Source organism: Trachurus japonicus, chromosome 10, assembly GCF_045865225.1.
Source record: "Trachurus japonicus isolate A0001 chromosome 10, Traja_1.0".
NCBI lineage: Eukaryota > Metazoa > Chordata > Actinopteri > Carangiformes > Carangidae > Trachurus > Trachurus japonicus.
In genome coordinates, this window is record NC_140916.1 from 35,521,804 (window position 1) to 35,545,627 (window position 23,824).

Below are 23,824 nucleotides of genomic sequence, written 5' to 3' on the forward strand. Positions count from 1 at the left end.
AAAGCAAAGTGTTTTCACACTACATTTATGAGCCTCCACGCACCGTGAAATTCTTTGACCGGCGCAAGACGGACTCATGTTTTCATTCATCAAGAATTAAAGTCAGAGGTTGGAAGACGATCACATACCGTCGTAGTTCCGACCATAAACGGCGATTTGGCGGCGTTATTCTCATGACTCGCCACGAAACCGAAAGTAAGGAAACGCTGGTCGGCTCGACCAGCATTTCCACCAACACTAATAATAACAAAATAACGATAGAGACAAAACCATATATTTATCGAAAATGGGCCCATTAACAAGTGTGCCGATGGAGAAACTCCTCATTGTCCCTTTAAAATATTGCAAAGGAGTGTTTCATGCCCAAACTTTTGCCTGCACTGTCATTGCCTGTGTTCCTTCTCTACACCATAGACGGTGAAGCTGTTTCCAGCAGCCACAGACTCAGACCTCTAACAGGTGAATGAATAAAGTGCTATCATTACAAGGAATGGATTGTCTTTGCAGGTTGTGTTTGTGGCAGCTGGACCGTCCTGTTGTGTGCAGTGTGTCTGTTGTGCTGCTAGTTGTGTGAGTGCTGTCAGGTCCTGATGAAAGCCTCGGGGGAGAAGTTGCAGCCAACCCAGGCTAAACACTCCTGACGCCGCGGAGGCCCCGGGGTCAACGCATGCAGCGCACACGTACAGGTGCATGTGCACACTCACTCACACTCACACACACATACATCCAGCGCCGTGTTGCCTCAGGCCTGTCCCTGCAGCGTCAGACCTAACCCTAATCCCACCCCCGTCCTTTCCACCCCAGTTCCTTCTCTTAAGGTGGACGAGGGGAGATGACGGCTGGGATGATGTGACCGGACACCGTTTTGAAAGTGAGTAATGCTCTGTAAGCGACTGCAGCAGCTCAGCCGTTAACAGTGGTGCTTTGATAAGTTCAGTCCAGGAGATACGAATGGTCTGTTCACATTAGCCCTGTTCACTTCAGCACATTCTACATCACTTCCTCCGCTCTCAGGTTTCCATTTATCTCAGCTCATTTGACTTGCTGAGAAAAATCTCATTTGTAAGTTTTATTTATTATTTTATTTTTACCAGTATGCTGATACCTGAATGATAATTAATGGTAAAACATCTATGTAAACACAGAGATTCTCTCTTTCTCTCTGTGTTCATCTGACGGACTCCAGGCTTGGCAGGTGTCTTACTAATGGCACAGATGAGTGCAGGGAAGAATTTGGCGTAGTTTGGATAAAAAATGCAGAAGATATCACTAAAAGAATCTGACTTTGACTTTTGCCATTGTAGCCACAGCACTGATCATCATCCCTGCTCAGGATGTAGCCTGTTGAGGAGATCTTGCAACAACACTGTCAACAACTGTCATCAACTTCAAATCAAAGTCAACATTGAGGATTGTACATATTCCGTTCACACAGTGGATGTTTATTGAATCCAGAAGTTGTCACTGTTTCTATAAACTATTCCTGGACTTCTGTTTCTCAGGTGAGTGTGTTTGCTGACTTCATTTGTGACCTGCAACTGCTGTAAAACACAACCTGTTTGTCACTGTGTATATGGCACTGTACTCAAACTTACCCTGATCTCAGTTCAGTTAGTGTGAGTAGCTTATAATGTAAGCTAACAGGTTGAATGTGTTCACAGCTGGAGTTAGTAGCTCAATGTTATGCTCCATGGATTTTAAGCTTAAACTTGACGATTCCATGATTCATCTTATGTCCTTATTATGTATTTATGTTATGTCATCATCCCTGCAAATCTTCACACACTGCTCACTGCTGTCTGCTGCAGCTGTTAATATCACCTAAGCTGTTGTGCTTAACATGATTGTTTTATTGGCTGGTATGTAACAAGTTGAACACGTTCATCTATCTATCTATCTATCTATCTATCTATCTATCTATCTATCTATCTATCTATCTATCTATCTATCTATCTATCTATCTATCTATCTATCTATCTATCTATCTATCTATCTGTCTGTCTGTCTATCTATCTGTCTGTCTGTCTGTCTGTCTGTCTGTCTGTCTGTCTATCTATCTATCTATCTATCTATCTATCTATCTATCTATCTATCTATCTATCTATCTATCTATCTATCTATCCGTCTATCTGTCTGTCTGTCTTTTGGTTTTGGTCTCTGTAAAGTTTAACAACTAAAATGTAATGCATGATATTGTAAATAGACTATGGATCCAACAGGTAAGGGGTCACCAACTTCATTTGTCGAAGTGCCAGAACTTTTCTCGACAGACACCTTGGGGGCTGGACATTCAACTTAAATTACTGTAAAATAAATTCACATTTTGGTCTAATAATTTAGTTTTTGATATTTTACGTAATTTTCTTACACCGCTAAAGGCATTTGTAGCCTTTGTCAGTCACCTAGACCATGGTCAGCCAGGTGTGATGTAGATATTTTGACTGCATGGGTGTTGTGCCCATCGCTGGCCTCAACACAGGGTTATGGACTAAACAATGAATATAATCATCTTCATCAGAGGAAATTCATGTATGCTGCATCGAGCTACTCATGATGGCTTGTTTCTGATAGTTATTGCAATCTCTTTTGCTTTTTCAATTTTTCTAGGGACCACAAGATATTTTCTATTTGATCCTCACAATTTTGGTATTCAGTCCCGGGACGGATTGGAGGATTCTGCGGGCCGGATTCAGCCCACAGCCTGCCGATTGATGAGCACTGGTCTAGGTCCTCAACATCACTATAAGTGAGAAGGGTGAGTGTCAGGGGACAGAAGGCCGTCTCTACCAAAGAGTCCAAATAAGCTGTAACCTGTGGAGAGAGGTTTAAGAGAGAGCTCACACAGAACAAGGGAAGAATTAAAATGTTTAATCTTACAGATAATGAACAAATAATGAAAGTGTGTACTTAACAACCCACGGAATATTCAGACACTATGTTCTCATTTGCAGGCTGTAAGAGGAACCTAATGACCTACAGGCATTATAATATCATTTCAGGTTGCACTGTTTATTTAATTACACTGCCTTTGATTTATATTCACATGTTCTGTTTTATCATTAGAGGTACACTCACTACAGCTACAGAACTTCACCCTGGTGTCGTTTCACTTCACTTTTCATTATTGTGTACACCTCAGCTGGTTGCGTTGCTGTACAGTCGGCCGGTCAGTCTCCACTGCAGCTGGGAGAGGAACACATTCTAGTGTGGTTGATGTTTGAATGAAAAAAAAAAAAAAAAAAAAACATATTTCTGTCTTCCTGTAGTCATCCATCTGTGAAATCCCCCTGATAGTAACAAATGAAATGCACCTCTCTACACTCCAGTCCATCACTTCCATCACATGTAAAGTGCTGCAGAGGAGCCGGTCCTCCACAGGGATTCTCATCCCCCTCATAAAAGAGCAGTAAACTCGGCACGGTTTGCAGCAGCGAGCTTGGGAGGATATTTTGGGGATTTAGGGACACCACAACAAACTGTGCGTCTTTACAGTCGCTCCAACATGAGAGATGGATGACGTTAAAAGTTTAGTTAACTTTATATTCCACAGAGTGCTGTTAGAGGGAGGATGAGCACCGCAAACTGACGACTGTCTTATTTTCTGAAGGAAATCAGCACCACACATAGGAAGAAACAGAGGAGAGACATGAAGCTACACTTTTGCTTCCACTGTTTATTTGAATTTATTTATTGTTAGGACAATCATTATACATTTTATTTAATAGGCGCCTTTCTGTCACTCAAGGACACCTTAAAATTAATCAAATAAGTGCAAAATAAACAATAAAAACCACAAAAAGTACATGAGATTAAAAACAGATTAAAATTAGACAATGCAGTTAAAGAAGAACTATGTAAGTCCACTCACTTTTCCGCTGTTTTGGTTATGCTCTTCTCGCCCATGTGCATCTGTTTACAACGAAGCCGGCGAAAAGCGGTGGAAAACGTTACATATATGATGTTATGACGTGTGTGTTTGTGTAGTCTAAACCGTCATAAACAAAAGATTACGGGTTACGGAGCGCGTTTGTGTCGCGGGGTGCAGAGACGAGAGCTGGGACACCGGGGCGGCGACCAGGTACTACACTGATGTTAGAAGGTTGGTTTTCAGCCGTGAGACGCCAGGTGAAGACAGAGAGCCTCCGTTCTCACTCGTAACAAGTCATGTAGTTAACGATCACAATTACTCCAGAGCTTTTTAATTATTAAGGCAAATGTCTATGACCGCAACCCATACACACAGCACAATCTCCTTGAGGCAATGGTGAATGCCTGTGAGGATATTTCTCTGGAATCTATCCCAGGTTGGATCCGACACACAAGGGGATATTTCCCACGCTGCCTGGCGAGAGAAGACATAATGTGTGAAGTTGATGAAATACTATGGCCTGACCCTGACCTGAGACAAGATCGTGCTGATGTTGATGCCGATGCTGATGAACCTGTATATAATAATAAAAATAAACTTTATTTATAGAGCACTTTTCATACATAAAAAATGTAGCACAATGTGCTCAATATGGAAATACTGTGAATAAACCCTATTCTTGACATGTTGGTGGCAGTGTGTTGAACTTGAATTACAATCCCTCCTGTGTGTAACAAACACTCATGTAGTCTGTGTTTTGACAGCTTGTGTGTATTGTCTGAGGGTAAAAACTGATTGGGACCCAGAAGTTAGATGTTTGTACTGTTGGGTGTGAGTTTTTAAAATTGTGAGTGAAGATGTGAGAAAATGGTGAGTTATTTCAGGAATTGTGTCTAAGCAATTGAGAAAAACTGTAACACACACCCACATCTTAAAGGGATAGTTCACCCAAAATTGAAATTTCACTCATTATATCTACTCCCCCTCATGTGGACTAAGGGCTGGGAGAAGTTTCAGAGTCCTCCGTGGCTTCTCTGAGTTACAGGGGGTCTCGGCATAGCAGTGCATGTCCATATAACGGTTGCAAATGGATACCAACTGTCTTCGTAACAAAAAGACACACGAAAAAACATCCAAATACCTCCGTGCTGCTCCTCTTCCTGGTCCGTCAAATTTGGACGAACCAGGGTCCGTCCTCTTCCCAGTTCGTCCAAATTTGACGAACCGAGAAGAGGAGCTTCGAGAAGCTTCCGCTACAAAACGAGCTTGAAATATAGACTTATTTAATTTTTTTCGGGACAATTTCGCATTTCGGGGCTTCAATACAAGACAGAGAAATCTTCCTCATGATTTTGTTGATTTGTTTATATTCTAATCTTAAAGCTCTCCCAACAAATGGACTGAAACTTTTCCTCAGGTGAGCAGATGTCATCACGGTGTCTGAGAGTCTTCCAGGAGCAGTCATCAGTCAACATTGTGTGTATTTGCCTGTGTATTTGCTTGGAAAACAAATGTCCATTATTGTTAGCAGCTCATGCAAAAGTGAAAGATACAGCTGCCAGTTTGGCCCTGAGCTCAAACAACTGTTAGTAAAAACATGAAGAAACTGCTGTCTCATGAACCTAAAATAGATTATTTAATTGAATCATGTGATATAAATGTATGCATGTACTGTATATATGAATGACTGTTTCATTTTAATGGTGATTACCGGTATACATTTTGTCTGATTTGAGAGTGAAATAGAGTGTCCATTTTGGAATTTAATTAACCATGTCCACTTTGAGTTTTCGGTTTGAGAGCTTCAAATCAGCTGGTGTTTTTTGCTCTGGGGGCGGGGCTTCAGACAGAACATAGTGGAGCTCCTCAACTGTGGAAACTCAGGAGTTTCTCTTCATCTATGGTCCAGACATTTATTAGATTTTGACCCAGTGTTGAGTTGTGTTTCACTATAGTTGTATGGTCACTGTGTGAGTTTGTATTCAGGCCCAAGTATTAGCCTGAGATAGTTTCAGGTGATGTCATTCTTCCAAATAGAGTAAATGGAGGAATACAAGGTGATTTACAAACATAAACATCACATTCTTTAATGTCTTTTTTTCATCTCTACTTTCTGCATACACTGTCAGTTCACTGTGACTCTCCCTGAACAAACTAACATCCATACAGCCCAGAATATGCAAACACAGAGACTAGAGTGTTTATGTAGCATGAAGCGCCACGGCTCAACGTCATCAGGGTCACCAAACACCAGAAAAGACATTTCACCGTGTCACCATCCTGTATTCAAATAGCTCACTAAGGCAATTTATTTTGATGCAAATGGAAACTCCAAACACACTACAGTGAGTCTGTGGAGATAAAATGCAGTTTATAGTTTTTAAAGACGATTTTATTTTGGCACACCTACAGTATGTCCCCTGATGTCCATGAACACAGCACTGGACAAAACATAGCAGATGAATGGACCAGCACATTGACGGACAATGTGTGAGTGGTGAAGGCAGAACCAAGAGAATCATTCTGATTTTGACTTTTAACAATGTATCATTCATTCATTGTATCATTGACAATTAAGCAAAACACAGTCCATATCAGAATTGATTGATGGATTGAAATCTTTCTTGTCCCCAAGTGGTAATTCAGTTTACAACAGCTGTTGGCATAATCAAACACGCAGAATAAAACACTGAACGAATTAGTGAAATAATAATTTAATTCAATTCTCCATATGCATGAGGAATCGAACATTTTCATGAGTGAGCTGTCAATATGAAAAGCCCTCAGATCTTGTCTGTGTTGGCCTCGAAGGTCAAAGGTCAGCTTGACGTCAAAGTGACACATCATAGTTCTGTTGGAAGTGACCTTAAAGACACCATTCAGCAATCTCCTGCAATTGACCCTTCGCGTAAGCCCCGCCCCCTTGGTTACTGTTGCTATGCCGGGCAAGCTTTCACTCCCAGCCATGCTCCTGGCAATATTTGGTATCGATTTCAAAGGAAATATCAGCAAATTTCTGGATAAACTGTTCTGAGATAATAGAGAGAAGAAGTCACAAAGATCATTCATAGTTTTCAGTGACGTGACTCGCGCAGGAGGATAAAACATCTGTTCAACGACACGACTGGACAATGTACAGAGCAGCAGTAAGGGCTGGTAATTTTACCGTCTATCAACCCACGAAGACTTGGGTCATCTCACTGGTCATGAAACGTTGTCAAACTGCATGTTTTTGGGCGATTGTGAACCACATACAGCTTTCGCTGCTGTTTTTTTTTTCTCCCACCGCTGTATCAGTCAGTGAAAGCAGTCCCTGCCTGGAGGATCCCTCGCCTAAAAGCCCAGGTAAAAGCCGTAAAAGTACAGCTGTCATATTGGAGGTGAACATATGGTTATCCCCATATTTACACTTGCTCAAGTCGAAAAAAAAGTCAGCTCGTATCTGAACATCTCTATATTGCTGCTGCCGCCACCGCCGTAGTAGCAGCAGCAGCAACAACAACATCCTTCTCTACAAACAAATGTTTTTCGTCCTAGTCTCAAAATGTGTCCACAAAAGCAAACGTAATGACTCACTGCGGAAAGCTTGCCAGGCCTATAGTTACGGTTGCTAACGTAGGATTGGACAATAGCCGTTTGTAGGAGGAGTTGGCGAAGGGTCAATTAGCATCTTCTGTGTGGTTTCTAAAGCCAAATGTCTGTCAGAGAGGTTTTCCCACAACTCTAAACACCCGGTTAGTTAAACTCAGCTTGCAGCAAAATGGATCAATATTTTTGCACTAACAGTGAGAGAGGGGAGTTCCTTTCTATAGGTCACTGCTGCATCAACCTCCTTTGTGCAAAAGACAAAGACATAGGTCGGCTCTCAGGTTGTTTATACAGTAGCAAAAACACTGCTCAGTGGGAATGACATTTCTATTAAATCCTATGCTGTGTTTCATGTTTTGTTCAAAATGGCTTTCATACACAAAAAGTAATAAAAAGAAATAGACAGCTGCAGCTGGAAGCACGTCCTTATTTCCTGATTGAGAAATGTAGTTACACTCATAAAATCTTGTATTATATAAACAGCTCATATGAACACGTTCACATCAGAAAGGGTTTGAGGTTAGAGACATTATTGGTACCCTGAGACTGCAGAAAGAGAGTCTGAAGTCAGTAGCATGGTATTTCACTCTTCTTTTAAGGGCACATTGTCAAAAGAGTAGTACATGTCAACACTGGTGAGTGCACAATGTGAATACACTCTGCCTGTACAGCTGGAAATGCAGTTCAGAAGTCAGGTGGAACATTACAGTACAGCCATCAGAGGGTCAGAGCACTGATTGCAGCATTTGTGTTGTTGTTGTTGTTGTTGTTGTTGTTGTTGTTGTTGTTGTTGTTGTTGTTGTTGTTGTTGTTGTTGTTGTTGTTGTTGTTGTTGTTGTTGTTGTTGTTGTTGTTGTTGTTGTTGTTGCAGAGGTGTTTCTGTTCAGGTGAACCTGCCACAGCTGGGTTTACATGGAGCCAAATATTCCAATTAGAACTGGTTTAGATGTCCCAGCACTATAAAAATGCTCCATATAAACACCTCAATTAGAATAAATAGGGCCAAACTGAAAGGAATCTCATCCCGACTCAATAGCATTCATTCTTGGATCAAACCCAACCATAAAAAAAAGGGGGAAAAAAGAAAAAAATACCTGAGTCCCTATGTTCTAAGTGTAACAATCACCAGGGTTCACTATCACTGTTTGGGGAAGTGCAAAAAAGAATTAAAAAACTTTGGGGCTCAGTGTTAAAATATACTGTATCTCTTATCTTCACATCTTCCTCTGTACATTCATGTGCTTACTTATGTATTCCAGGCGTTTATCCAGATGACTGTAATTTATCTTGAATATCTTAAATCTTAAAGCAACACCATGTAGTTTTTTGTTTGTTTTTTTTTTACCTTAAAATAATGTTTCTAAATTCATTCGAGTGGTAGAAAATGGTTAATAGGATGAATCCTGCTGCTTTAATACCATCTTTGGCTCTTGAAAAACTGACCAATATTGTTAGAAAGCCACATTCTCAATTTTATAAATTTGGAAGTTATCTCTGGGACTAATTGAAGAGGAATTAAGAGAATGAGGTAATGGAAACAAATATTTCATTTACTGTGGGTGTGGTGTGTGGGAGCTGGGGGTTGGCTTACAGTTTTCTTGGCAGAGGCTGGGCGTGGTTCTCAAGATGGCTGTGGAGCTGGCTGCTACACTCCTGGGAAAAATCATCATCATGAGGAACAATATTCAGCTCATCGCTTCCCGTTTTAACTCCATCTGACGAGGTTCAGCATCACATCAGGTTCATAAAGGTCTCCCTTTGGCTCTGTGCTAAAACAAGGGATGGCTTCATCACTTGTGTCATAGTCAGATATGCTTACATGAACTATCCGAGCAGTAAACTCCGTGAAACAGGTGAAACGTACACAGCCGTCTACAGGCGGCAGCGCGCAGTGATACGAAGGGAGAGAAAATAGCGCCTAGCGATTGTGAGGTCTGACTTTTCGTGGACAACGTTTTTGTGATGCAAATGTATCACTCTTTTGAAAGCATATTGTTTTGAGAAGCAAAACGCTTTATTTTCGTGACCCCAGCCAACTAACCGGACTACATTCGTCAGCACCGAAACCAGGCCGGAACTCCACTCACGGGACGAAGTCCGAGGAAAGTCACTGTTGATTCACGTAACTGGTGATGGGGATGCCATATAGATTCATGTCAAAAGACCCGAACTATCCCTTTAAGTCTAAATCAACCCCAAGCTGCACTTTTACCTGAACTTGGTGCCATTTCAGACTGAAAACCATAGGTGGGTAAAAAAAACATGCATGGCTAAGATGGTTATTCAATGTAATGACAGATTAGAAAAATAAAATATGTTTGTAGTAGGTTTGTAAATGATCAATAATTGGTATTATTGGCAGTAATAGGGGCCCCAAAATAAACTTTTGCTTAGGGCCCTGTAAAGGCTTGGGCCGGCCCTGCTGTTGACACAAAGTCTTCTTTCAGAATGATTTGACTCAGAAAAAGCCTGCATGTAAACCTGGCTACTGTTTCTCAGTCATCAACTAAATTAGTTTTAAAAAGAATCAATTAGCAAACAAATATGAGGTCATCTAAAGAGCTTGAAAACATGTTCCCATGCCGGCTCCTTCCACTCATTACATCATTCCATTATTCATCAACACGCCGAGCGACAACAGACCAAACACAAAATCCTGTCAGTATCAGCTGCGTGCGTCGCCTCGCGCCTCAGATTGAGGCGTCCACTTCAGAGAGGCCCTTCAAAGTGGATTGTTGCTCGGTGTCGCGCTCTCCTTAATGAATATCTGAACATCTCCGAGATGCTTTTCGCACCAGAAGCAGGTGTGCGGCGAGGAAGCCAAGAAGTCTCCCCGGCCTCCTGAAAAACTTCCAACTGTTTCATCAAGTGTCGGAGGACTCGCAACATCTGTTTGATTCCATCGGCGGGGGCTTGGCGCGAGGCTTTGAGGTTCCCAGCGCCGCCACCGCCGCCGCCGAGCTCTGCGTGTCACTCAGGCAGCTGCACAGACAGACAGCAACAGGCGCATCCCCTGCTTCATTTGTCTGCTCTAATTGAGTGAACGGTATTACCCTAATAAGAATATCTGAGTGTGTTTACATGCAGGATCAAAAGTAAACAACCGTGGGCTCACAAAAAAAAGAAAAAAAGTTTCAAATCATAAGGAATCTGACAACGGAACAGCTTCCAACACCGCTGCTGGGATTTGAAAACACACTCACAAAGCAGCAGATCAGATGCCTCAGAGCCTCACACCACTCTGCTCAGCTCTGACAGCCAGTGTGTGTGTGTGTGTGTAGGGGGAACATGGTGACGAGCATATGGCCCCACTTATCCTTCTGATTCCACGTCGGCCTGACACCGTGTAGAATCATCAGCTGGCACCGTGTATACTGGTTATACAGAAATGAAAACTAGTTTACCGAGGATCAAAACCAAACCGACGCCGGGATTAGCTGATCCGTGATGAGTCGTTTTGATTACACAACGTGGGATCACTTGAATTGTCAGTGGATTCAACAACAAAGTCGTCGTTGTGAGCTTTAGTTTTATCGAAACTGCTTTCTTCCTCTGATTTAACACTGTTCTGTCTACAATTTACTGCAGGACGTGGATGATACGTCGCGGTGCAATCGGCCTGTTTACTGGAAGTAAATATATAAAAAGAGGTTGTTGTTGTTTTTTTCATTACATTTGTATGTGTGTGTCTGAGGGAGTGAGTTATTTTGCAGGATGTGAGCTGAAGTGATGACAGGTTCTCTGAGGAGGAGCTCAGGCCTCCCTGACTTCTTACCCACTGAAGGAAGTGCAGTCTGGGCTTTCATCAACCAGAGAACGTGTGATATGAATGTGGAGATGAATGAATAACCGTGCGTTCACACCAAAAGCTTCCAAAGCGTCAAAAATGCCGGAAGTCAATTCATTTTCAATGAGAGCCCGGCGACACCGAGCGTCCAAAGCGTCAACAGGCGTCGCCGCGCTTCCAAAGCATCCAAAGCTTCCAAAGCTTCCAAAGCTTCCAAAGCGTCACCAGACGAGAAGTTGAGCCGTGGTTAACTTTAGGGTAATGAGCTATGACGCGGTTAAGCGGCATCAGAATAGAGATGTCCGTCGGCTGCCTTTTTTTGACATCAGTCACGTGACGAGCGGCCAAAGCGGCTGAAAATATTTGCCGTCTTCTTTCAGAATGATTTGACTCAGAAAAAGCCTGCATGTAAACCTGGCTACTGTTTCTCAGTCATCAACTAAATTAGTTTTAAAAAGAATCAATTAGCAAACAAATATGAGGTCATCTAAAGAGCTTGAAAACATGTTCCCATGCCGGCTCCTTCCACTCATTACATCATTCCATTATTCATCAACACGCCGAGCGACAACAGACCAAACACAAAATCCTGTCAGTATCAGCTGCGTGCGTCGCCTCGCGCCTCAGATTGAGGCGTCCACTTCAGAGAGGCCCTTCAAAGTGGATTGTTGCTCGGTGTCGCGAGCTCCACAACGCTCTGGTGGACAAGTTGTGACCTGCACATTCACCACGCTATGAGATAATAACACAACGTTACCAGACAGAGTTGTTTTAGAGGCAAATTCATGCAAAATCGCTGATGTGCGTTGCCTTCAGGGATAGTTTTTCAGCAAGCAGTCTCTGTATTTCCCTCTAAAACAACTCTGTCTTGTAACGTTCTGTTATTATCTCATAGCGTGGTGAATGTGCAGGTCACAACTTGTCCACCAGAGTGTTGTGGAGTTGTTGGATTGTGTATTTGATGAGTTTGATGAGGGAAACCAAGAAATCCCATGAGTCTCCGTAGCGTAGCTCTGAGCAGCTCGCAGCTCTGCTCCGCTGTTCTAAAAATAGCTTGCACCGACAATTAAAGGTAACAAACCTTTTTTTTTTTTTTTTGCTTTTTCATGCCTTTATTTGACAGTACAGTCAAGAGAGACAGGAAATGGGGAGGCAGAGAGAGGGGGAATGACACATAGGAAAGGGCCGTCCGATGCAGGATTTGAACCGGGACCGCCTGCACCAGGACCACATCCTCAACACATGGGGCGCCTGCTTAACCCACTGCGCCACTCGATGCCCGGCAATGGGACAATTTGCAAAAATGTTCAACTATCCCTTTAAGCAAAATACAGTGTACTACAATGCAATATATTATGTACTCCTACAGGGTGGACACATGATCACATGTCTGTGTGACAAGTGTGTCAAGTAGAAACTGGATGATTTTTTTTATGCTTGTCTCTGCATCCTCATCTACAAGACCTTGGGTTTCCTTGTTAGACACAGCAGGACAGCGTCCTCTGTCCTGCTGTGTCTACGCTCTGTGGTCATTTCAGCCTCTAACTTTCAGAAACTGTCAAAAACCTTTTGGAAACAGTGATGAAGACAGACAGACACTACCACTCCCTAACTGGTTCTCATCAGCCTCAAATACCAATGGTGAATGCAGCATGATGATGAATCACAATACAAGTGGTCCTGACCTTGTGTCTCTGGCAGCTGTTGTTCACTTCAGTTCAGTTCAGCTCTGGATTTGAATGCTACAACCGTCTGGTTATGTTGTGCGATAAATAAACTGCAGCGTAGCCTGGATCTCAGTGTGGATGCGGAGCCTCGGCCAGAACTGAATCTCATCTGAGGCCTGGTCCAACACTGTTAGGTCTTTTTCGATCTGGATCTTGGAGTGTTCACGTGAGTGTACTGCTAAAGCCTCAACAGTGGCTGTGTGCCCCCGTCTCTGTAAACTTCAGTGTTAGGATTGAACGAAAAACAAGAGTGAAGCAGTAACTCCTCTCTCTGTCATCTGTGAAGGTCATACTGCTGCTTTAATCCTATTGGCTCCATTCAGTGGTGCTCAGTTGGCCTGAGTCTCTCTCTATTTGTCCATCCCTGAGGCTGGCTTTCTGCTGTGTCCTTGGACACTGTGCTCACACTTCACAGCCAGGAACGAGCACCGTAAGCACACACACACACACACACACACACACACGGAGTCACACATGAGCATATTGCTTACACACACATCCACACACATATCAGTCATGGCCCTGGGGAGCGAAGGGTGTGAGCCAGAGGCATTTCTATCTAATACAGCTCTAACAGATACTGTGTTTATTCCTGGATCAGTTTAACACCTTCTGCACACTGCTCACCCTCCACCTATCACTTGCCCAGTGGGAGTGAAAGAGGCAGATGATGGTGATGGTGATGGTGCAAACTCTGCACTGAGCATGCTCTATGCCACACACGATAGATTATGTGACCCTGTATGTGTTTATGTGTGTGTATGTGTGTGTGTGTGTGTGTGTGTGTGTGTGTGTGTGTGTGTGTGTGTGTGTGTGTGTGTGTGTGTGTGTGTGTGTGTGTGTGTGTGTGCGCGTGTGTGTGTGTGTATGCTGCTCTCAGGTGATCAGAGCTGGGGTGTGATTTCTAACACTAAGATCACTGGTTTCTGTCTCAGCGGTGGTAGGAGAAGATCTCCTCTGGTGCGGACCAAACCACCAGCTGTCTGGTCCGCCTCGAAGGGCTGGACTCAGTCTGCTATCAAGTCAACTGTAGAGTGTTTTTGTTTTTTTTGTCTGGTGTGAAGCCCATTGGCACCAATAGATACTGTATATATACTGACTAGATGCTGCGTTGCCTGGCAGCTCTATTGAGTGGAATACAGCCGCCATGTTGGGACAGTGCATATAGTTTCTCAACAAGTATGTCTGAATGTCTTTTAATATTTCAAGACAGGTTGAATACATGTAAACTAAAGGCATCATCATTCATCTCGTTATTCATGAGATATAGAAATTCAAATTTTTAAATGAATGAACTCCAATGTACTCATTGCTCTACATTAACCTCCTAATACTGCTTATTGAGAAATCACCTACCTACTCGCTGCAGGTGACAGAGTGGAGAGCATCAAGACGGTCAGACAAGGAAACATTAGAGGGACTCAGACACATGTTTGAACCTCAGTCAGACTAAGAATGAGATGGGAATCTGTGCTCTTGTGAACAATGTTTATACACAACCAGGGTCGTTGCATAGGGGAGAAAGGTGATGACAATTAGGGGCCCACACCCCAGGAGGGCCCACTTTTTTTTTTTGTTTTTTTTTAACTAAATTCCTCTTATACACAGTCAATTAAAAAAAATGGCTATGAAAAGTCAGGGGGTGGGGGCCCACCTCAGTATATTTTTCAGGGGGTCCAGAATTCCTAGCAACGGCCCTGCACAGACTCTGCTCATGCAGCAATATTGATATTTGATACAACTTCCTCAGTACACAATGATATATTAAGTGTAGACTAATAAACATTATTAACTGTTGACAGAGAGGCTCTGACAAATCAGCCTCCAGTTCTTTCAAATCATGCGGGTTGAATTGCTTGATGAACAGAAGAAAAAAAAACACTTTTTCCAGCTCTTTCACACATGTTGGACTAAAAATGTCTTGAGGTTGTTGTCCAGTGATTTGGAATATTAACAGGAAAAGAGTAAGCCAACAGTGAGTCCAGGCCTGCAGGTGGCTGCAGCTGGTCAGTCTGCCAACCTGTGGAACTCACAGTGATGAGCTAAGAGTTTCTCAGCAGTAAATAATACACCTCCATCAAACTGAGAGGTTCAGCACTGTGACTGGACAAACAGTCAAATTATATTTTCTCCCATAATGTTAAGTAAGGGATAATGTATAGTTCGGAGGTTGTTATGGAGAAATAAACCCCGACAGGTTGTATGGAACCCCGACGCGAAGCGGAGGGGTTTCATACAACCTGAAGGGGTTTATTTCTCCATAACAACCTCCGAACTATACATTATCCCGCTTAGAACACGGCTTACAACTAAATCATTCAATAATGTAACACAAAATAATGATAAAAAGAGATTTTATTCATGTAAAATTAGACCGTTGCTCGGGACGCCGCTCTGACCAGCGCAGCACAGAAAAGATAAAGTATGCAGGATATTTACTTTATGTTTCATTTTTACCGTCATTAAATAGCTTCGGACTAATAGTGATGTTAGATAAACGACTTGTAACCTGTTACAGGGAGAGTGGAGGCTCCTTATTTCCACATCGTGGCTGAAAAGTAAACTTGCATCAGAACCTCTGACCGTGTCACAGCTCCTCTCCTCTCTGTAGCTCCGCGACACAAACGCACCCCATAATCTCTTGTTTATGACAGATAGGACTACACAAAATACACGTAACGTGTATGGTAATCCATCGATCCACTGTTTGATTATCAAAGGCTTCAAATGCACGAACGGGAGGAGGCTCAGCAAAACAGCGGCCGTGACCGGACATGCAGAGTCGGACGTTGCTATGGAGTCCCTATCAACGGTCCGCTGTTATATCTATCGCTCTGGCTCAGCGGTGGTCTATCGAGAAATAAACACCGCAGAATATTGGTGATTGACCAATCAGAATCGAGTATTCAAGAGAGCCGTGTTCTAAATAGTCATAATGTGGAGTGTTAAGATTCTTTCCTCATTACTTGTATAAATTAAAACTTACATCTTAAGGTCCAAAGTCGTCAACCTTAGGTTAATTCAATTATTAATCATATGTTAGATGACACTTGTGATGTAACGAACATGTGACTGTGTGTCTCAATGCACCGAAGTGACACAATTTGATTTAAATCTCCATAGATTCCTTTCTCTTGTGTTTCATTGGAGATGTTAATCCATAAGAAGATATTAGTTTTCCTGGTTGCTTGAGCTTTTTCCATGCATGTGATGTTGTAAATCTTTGTAAGAATTCCAGTGTACTGCATAATAAATGTAACTCAATACAATATCCCCAATAATAATCTGTGTTTTGTGTGATGATCCAGGATATATTTTTAGGCAACCAAAAACCATCCCAGTGTAGTTTTCCATCTCCTCTCTCAGCTTCTCTCTGCAGCTCTGGCAACAACAGGTCTGTGAGCCAATCAGAGGGGAGCAGGCTCAGTGCCCCCCCCTCCCTTCACTCTGCCTGTTTTCTGAGTGATCCAATAAAAACAGAGCAGCTATCAGGCATAGAAACCAAATCCTTCAAGGTTGGGCGGTGGGTCCAGTGGGCGGGGCTAAGGTCACAGAAGTCCTGGCCAGCTGGTTTTAAGGCTCCTTTTCTGGCTGCATGCATTTCTCTGCAGACTGAGGTTTAGAAACAAACACAGGGTTGACATACATGGATCACATACACATGGAGGTCTCCCTTAAAGGTACAATATGTACGAAATCTAAAGCAACTGGCTGTAAAATCCTCCTAATATGTCACAGAGACTCAGGAATAATGTTCATATAACATGATGAACTCACCAACAACAATAGTACAGCCAGAGTATTTGCACTAAAAATCTTTTTTTGCAGACTGCAAATCATGTTTATATATATTATATATATTTACCTAGCCCTCTCTCCCAGTCACGGCGGCATCAGTGGCATTTCAGCCTCCGGTCTGGTCCAATGAGCTGCTGCTACGGCTGGGAGGAAAAACGAGATCGCTGTGTTTTGAATTTGACTGCAGTAACCGTTTTTGGCCACGTTCTTACATATGGCACCTTTAAAGGGACAGCGAGGAGTTTCTCCATCGGCAGAACGAAAAAAGTCTCACGTTAATGTGGATGAATCTCCACTACCCACACTTGTTAATGGCTCCATTTTCGATAAATATATCGTTTTGTCTCTATCGTTATTTTGTTATTATTAGTGGTGGCGGAAATGCTGGGTGAGCCGACCAGCGTTTCCTTACTTTCGGTTTCGCGGACTCTGCCCGGCGAGTCATGAGAATAACGCCGCCGTTTATGGTCGGAACTACGACGGTATGTGATCGTCTTCGAACCTCTGACTTTAATTCTTGATGAATGAAAACATGAGTCTGTCTTGTGCCGGTCAAAGAATTTCACGGTGCGCGCGGAGGCTCATAAATGTAGTGTGAAAACGCTTCGCTTTTCCAAAACTCCTCGTTGTCCCTTTAACACAATGAGGAGCTTTACACGAATACTACATTTTCAAAAACAAAACATTTTTACCAAAAGCAAACGTATGTGAGGAACTCTTCTGTGACCTGCTTGTATCTACTGCTGAAGCTTCAGCAGATCTGAGGTGGTGGGTGTCAGTTCTGCGCTACCCCAGTTTTCATTTGGCAACAGTTGTGACAGCAGAATAAGCTGCCTGTGAGACATCACTTTGAATGTGAATACATTGATGATTTCATGTAACTGGCTTCACCTCCAAATATATATAAATTCTTTTTTTTTCTCTTTCTTTCTTTTGGTATACCAGTCTGTGCTGGTTCTGCCACAGTCATCTGGATCACTAGAAGAATGCTATAAAGACGTGGCATTCATGGTCTCTGTGCACAGTGAGTCAGTCATGATTGCACCATGTTGTTTCTCTCTCAACTCCCAACAAGGTCCCTCAGATGTGTCATTGCTAGAATACACAATACAATAATGACACAAATAAAACATACTTGAACTGTGCAGATTACAAACGATAAGGCTGGGGTTTGAACCAATAGTAGGAGGCCGGAGACCCGAGCTGGGGTCATTCCTATGTTCCCACAGCCCTTTGGTCCCACCATTGGTTGGGTTTAGGCAATGAAGAAAAGAGTTGGTTAAGTTTAGTAAAAAGACCCGGTAGAGGCTAGACAGGCCAGATAGATAGATAGAGTCCAGATAGGTAGAGAGAGTCCAGTGGGAACATAGGGCCTAATTTTGAGAAAAATCTTAGAACTACTGTGGGAACATAGGGCTGTGGGAACATAGGCATGGACCCCATGAGCCAGAAACCCAGACTTCAACAACAATGATCAAACATTCCTAACATCATCAACTATTTTGCATTGTAAACGTGACAGTAATTCAGGTCCAGTGTATTGATGTGTCAGCTTTATGTTGTATAAGTGTGTAGTATATTTGAACTACCTAAGGGTGTAATACAGCTGACAGGGTTAGAACTTCTGGACTAGCCTGCTAACTAGCCTGGTGTGTTAGCATCAACAAGCTAGAAAGCTAATGTTGGCTACTAGCGTAAGGGTTGATTAAGACAAGAAGACTAGACCTGAAGTTCTGAAGAAAACAACTGTGGATTCAACATCCTCTTCATCAGTCATCTGTTCTCTAGATAAAACGATGCACTGGAAATCGTGGCCATCTTGAAATCTCATCTGTGTAAGGGGCTTTTTCAGGGAGATAAAGTTACCAGTATTGGTTATTGTGTCCAGATTTGAAACAGTCCACTTTTCAGATCGTCACTGGTACAGTTGTATTCATCAAAACGCACATAGAAAAGATGGTTCATGGAAGAAGAGTGAATAGTGGTTAGCCTCAAGTCATGTTATGGTTGAGAAAACGGACTAGAATGTAAACGGGGTTTCTTTAGAGATGATGTGTTGAAGATGTAGCCGGTGATGGAGACACCACAGTCTAATCCTGGGGTGCCCAACGCTCACAGACCGAAGGCCCCCCACTGAGTCAGGCCTACTGTGAGCCAAGCGGACCTCCTGTGCGGCATTTGTGTGGTCGTTTGAGGTTTCATAGTCAGATTTCCTATATTTTCTAGTCCAAAGGGTTCATAGTGTCTGTATTCTAATAGTTGAAAAAGGTTCTTATATACAAAACATAGGTAGAAAAAGGTTTAGCAGTACCTTATCAAAGTAGGCTACTGCTAAACCTCTGTCTACCTATGAGTTGTATAGAACCTCTTTCCTATATTTCTCACCCTGAATTCCAATATTTCCCACAATCATTGCACGCTGTTTATATTTTCTCTCATAGCACAGTGCACTGGTGCGGCTCCATGTGGTTGTAAAAATGTAGCTTTGTGTGTACTCTCTGCGGATGTCCGCCCTCCACTCACTCTGTAGGGGCCTGGATGCATGAATTGTCATTTCAGCAACTCACAAAATACATGTTTTGTATTACATCTGGATGTGTCGGTGTGAACTAGTAGGTCCCAACAGACTAGAAACCTTGGTAACACTTTGACGCCTATCTCTATAACGCATTATAACCATACTTATAATGAGTTATAATGCAGTTATAGCACTGTATAACTATAGTTATAAACACTCATAAATGATCATAATGCTTTATAACAATAATCATAACACACTATAAAGCATTTTATCATGACTAATAAGGTCAGGTATTATAATAAGTCATAATTGTTAGTAACTCGCTGACAATGTCCACATCGATAATGCATTATAAATATAGTTATAATGTGTTATAATTGGCTTATAAACATGTATAACTACCATTGTAAACACTCATAAATTATCATAAGACTTTATAATAATCATAACACATTATAGAGCATTATAACTCTATTATAATACTTGACCTTACAATCCACTATATAATGCTCTATAATATGTTATGCTTATTGTAATAAAGCCTTATGATAATTTATGAGTGTTTAGATTGATAGTTATACACGTTTATAAGCAAATTATAACACATTATAACTATTTATAATGCATTATTGATGTGGGTATTGTCAGCGAGTTATAGCACTATCCAGTGAATGATCTATACAGTGCTATAACTGCATTATAAGTATGGTTATACCAAAACCTTTATAAAAAAGTAGACCACCCCTGTTGTAATCTATGGCATGACATATTGAATGGCCACTAATTCTTTAGGTTCTTCTCCAGACATGTTTTAAATATCATTCTGGGGCATTTCACGATAAATGGACGCTCCAACCAGACAAATAGAAAAGTGTGTTTGGGTAAAGCTGTTATGCTTCTTCACTACTGATGCCAAGCTGTTCTCTCATTGAGCCTTTACTTTATAAAGAACATGTAAAATCTGTAAAAAGAACTGGCTGTCGGTCACTTTTTTTTTTCCTGCAGACCTGCACCAGCACTCGTGATCTTGTGGAAACTATATCACCTCTGACCCTGTAGAAGCGAGGTTGTTGATTCAGCACTCGAAATGTCTGGAGAGTTATATGAAAAAATAAAACTGGAAAGACATTTGGAATCGCGACAAAAATGGAGTCTGCTTACTGTAGAGTAATCTTTCTTCCTGATTGATGGAGGGTCAAAACAGTCTGAGTCATTTAAACATCCCTGTCCCTGGATTTCACGACCTCCTGCAAACTCTGACAAATTTTCCACAGAAGTATGAAAATGTTGATGTTAACATTTCTCTGTCTCTACGGCTGGTATTAATCTAACAGCAGCACACTGTTTATGGATTTGTGGTCTGTATTGGTTATGATGAGCCAAGATGCTGGAAAGTTCCTTCAAACATGCAGAACTCAACTCAACCTTGTTTCAACTTATATTTCATAAACTCCATTTGCCGTTGTAAATAGTGAGTGTGTGGAAGATCACTGGATTTTTTTTTATATCCCACATCTATGATAAATGCTCTGTCTTTTTCATTAGGCCTGTGTTAATCTGAAAACAGTAGGATTAAATAAAATGATGTTGTTTTTAAGAAATCTTGTTTAATTTTCATTGAATATAAGAAAGTGGGGATAAGTAGTCAACTAGTATAAAATAACATGACGTGGACTGGTGTTCCTCCTGTCCTCCCCAATTTTTTCAGTCACCAGCCGCCACTGGTATAAACCAGTAGTGGCTGCTGGACTTTCAAAGAGGATCTCATTTTCAGCCTACGTCATGAAATTTGTCTGTTTATTTCTATGTGAATTCTACCTTCTGTTCTTTTTCACAAAAATGGTCTGTGGCAGTATGAATGAATGAACAAACTAATGAAACTATGTTAAACTGGAACAAGGAAATGCTATAATAGTGTTTTATTTACAGTGTATGTCCAATGGAAATGGGCTGTGTCGCCAAACAAATACCAAGAAAAAAGCTGCATTTTATCTCTACCTCACATGTAAACTGGGAATGCCAAATGCAATTGACATAACATGGCTCTGTACTAAAATTACTATGACCAACAGGGATGGATTGGGACTACTACTTACATTTGAGTCCTCAACAGGCCGGGCTGTTCCGACCAACCCAATCGGACGCAAGGGTTTAGGCCGAGAATTAATGCTAGTGTGTTGGGCCACATCTGTTATTTGTTTTGTTTTTTCATCAATAACAGGGACACACATCACACACAAGCTCAAGATAGGCCTCTGCAAGCAAAACTAAACCATCATGAGTGGCTTTCTAAGAGTAAAAAAAAAAAAGAAAAACGGTAATGGCCGTTCTGTGATTCTTCAGAACACACAGATGGTCAACCTGACCCTGCCCACTGAGCTTTGCCCAGTAGCCCTGTGGCCAATCCAGCCCTGATGACCGATGCTACAGAGCAAACAAGGGGAGTCAGATACTGAGCCGGACTCTCATGAAAGTCAAGCAATAATACTAAACTGAGTAAAAGAAAGATTTTGTGCCTCTTCTAACTTTCTGACACAAAGAATGAAGTTAATAATTCAATTCAATTCAATTTATTTGAAGTGGGACAGTGCAAGTTCATGAACTAAACATAAAATCGTAAACAAGCCGGATTGTAGCCACAGGCTCATTTCCATCCGCTGTCCCATAGCAAAAAAGCAGCATAGAGGGGAGAAGGTTAAGTTTATGAGACAGTGAGTTCTTCAATCCGTGTAGAGAAGCTGGTCTGATGTCCTGGCCTATAACATCTCCTTATATCCATTATTTAATATAGTATACCTTCCTCATGTCTGTGATCACAGTTCTAAAACCAGGATTTGACCGCTCCAGACAGTACTAGGCTTTGGCAGAGTCGTACTACTGTAATGCACATAATTTTGTCGACATGAACGAATAAAGGCTGGGGCAAACAAAAAGTCTGCCGCCAGGGACAGGGACTGCTGGAGCTGGGATGAGACAGAAGCAGCACATACTTCTGTGGAAATGCTCTGATTGACTTGAATGGGAGTGAATTGCTCCAAGGAGATGGAACAGAGCGCAGATAGAGTAGGTGGAAACTGGGGGTGACTCAGCTCTGACAGGAGAACAGGTGCCAAGCAGCACAAGAGGAAGATCAAAATGAGCTACTGAACAATGAGCCTGTTGTTGCATATATGGCTAATGTGTAAGAATGAACATAGCAAATGGAAAGAAAACGGAAAATAAAGAGGCTTCACAATAAAATATGAGCAAATATACTTATAAAAACAGAGGGAATTAGAAATAAATAAAAGCCTGGTGCTCTGGGCAGTTGAGGTAAATAAAGGCCCTGGTCGCTATTTGAGGAAATACAGTTACATAATAAGACATATCTGTCCTTTCTTGTACAGATGTTGAGATATTTCAGTGGGTAATTGAAAATCTTTGTCCTGTTGTGATGTTGTAAAGTTTGAGGATCCCCCACAGTCAGCACTATTCACCCTCCAGGGGCCACATCTGTAAAAGTGTTCACTGGAAATACAGAGAATGGACTTTGTTGGTTTCCCTGCAGAACGGAGGGTTTCAGGTTAGTCACAATAACACCGAGCAGGCACACACACACACACACACACACACACACACCTCTCCTGCCAAATCCATTCAAAGGCAGACACATCTGGATTTGCTAGAACTGCACAGTGGAAACATCATTTAGTGTGTGTGTGTGTGTGTGTGTGTGTGTGTGTGTGTGTGCGCGTGCGCGTGTGTGTGTGTGTGTGTGTGTGTGTGTGTGTGTGTGTGTGTGTGTGTGTGTGTGTGTGTGTGTGTGTGTGTGTGTGTGTGTGTGTGTGTGTGTGACTGTGGAGAATTCTCACTATTTGACAGTTACAGCAAACAATGGCTTTGACTTTCAAACTGTTGGCAGTAAAATTACCCCAAAACTATTTGAGAGCGCTGCGCCCAGATCCCGTCCTGCTGCTGCAAAAAAAAAACCACTCACAGCCATATAGTAAAAAGGGGAAAAGGTGTGTGTGACTCTGTCCAGCTCTGCCAGGGTTGTTTTTTTTTTTTTTGTAATGAGTTTTCTGTTGGTGGTGGCAACTCTACAAAAGCCACACGGAGGCTGGAGTTTCACTTCACTGCAAAAACTCAAATGTCTTACCAAGAATATTTGTCTTATTTCTAGTCAAAACAAATCTCATTCTACTTAAAATAAGACTCATCACATTAAAAAGTAGCTTGTTTTTAAGACATTTTTTACTTTTTTCAAAGATATTTTCACTTGAAATAAGTAGAAAAATCTGACAGTGGAGCAAGTTTTTCTTTCTTATTACAAGCACAAAAAACTTCCTTTCACTGGCAGATTTTTCTACTTATTTCAAATTAGTTTGAAACAAGTGAAAACGATCTAAAAACAAGTTAATTTTTAGGTGACGAGTCTTGTTTTAAGTGGAAAGACATTAGTTTGAATAGAAATGAAACATTTTGACAAGAAATAAGACAAATATTCTTGGAAAGATTTTGAGTTTTTGCCGTGTTCTTTTAAAGTTCTTAGCTGG

The 23,824-nt window shown here is 41.8% G+C and overlaps 1 long non-coding RNA gene across 1 annotated transcript; it reads left to right on the forward strand.

Annotated features, from left to right (window-relative positions):
• Positions 1-408: 408 nt before the first annotated feature.
• On the forward strand, positions 409-871 carry LOC146980319 (uncharacterized). The gene is made up of 3 exons (XR_015036828.1): positions 409-545; positions 576-686; positions 805-871. It is a non-coding gene; the product is annotated as an uncharacterized LOC146980319 (long non-coding RNA).
• The last annotated feature ends 22,953 nt before the right edge of the window (positions 872-23,824 follow it).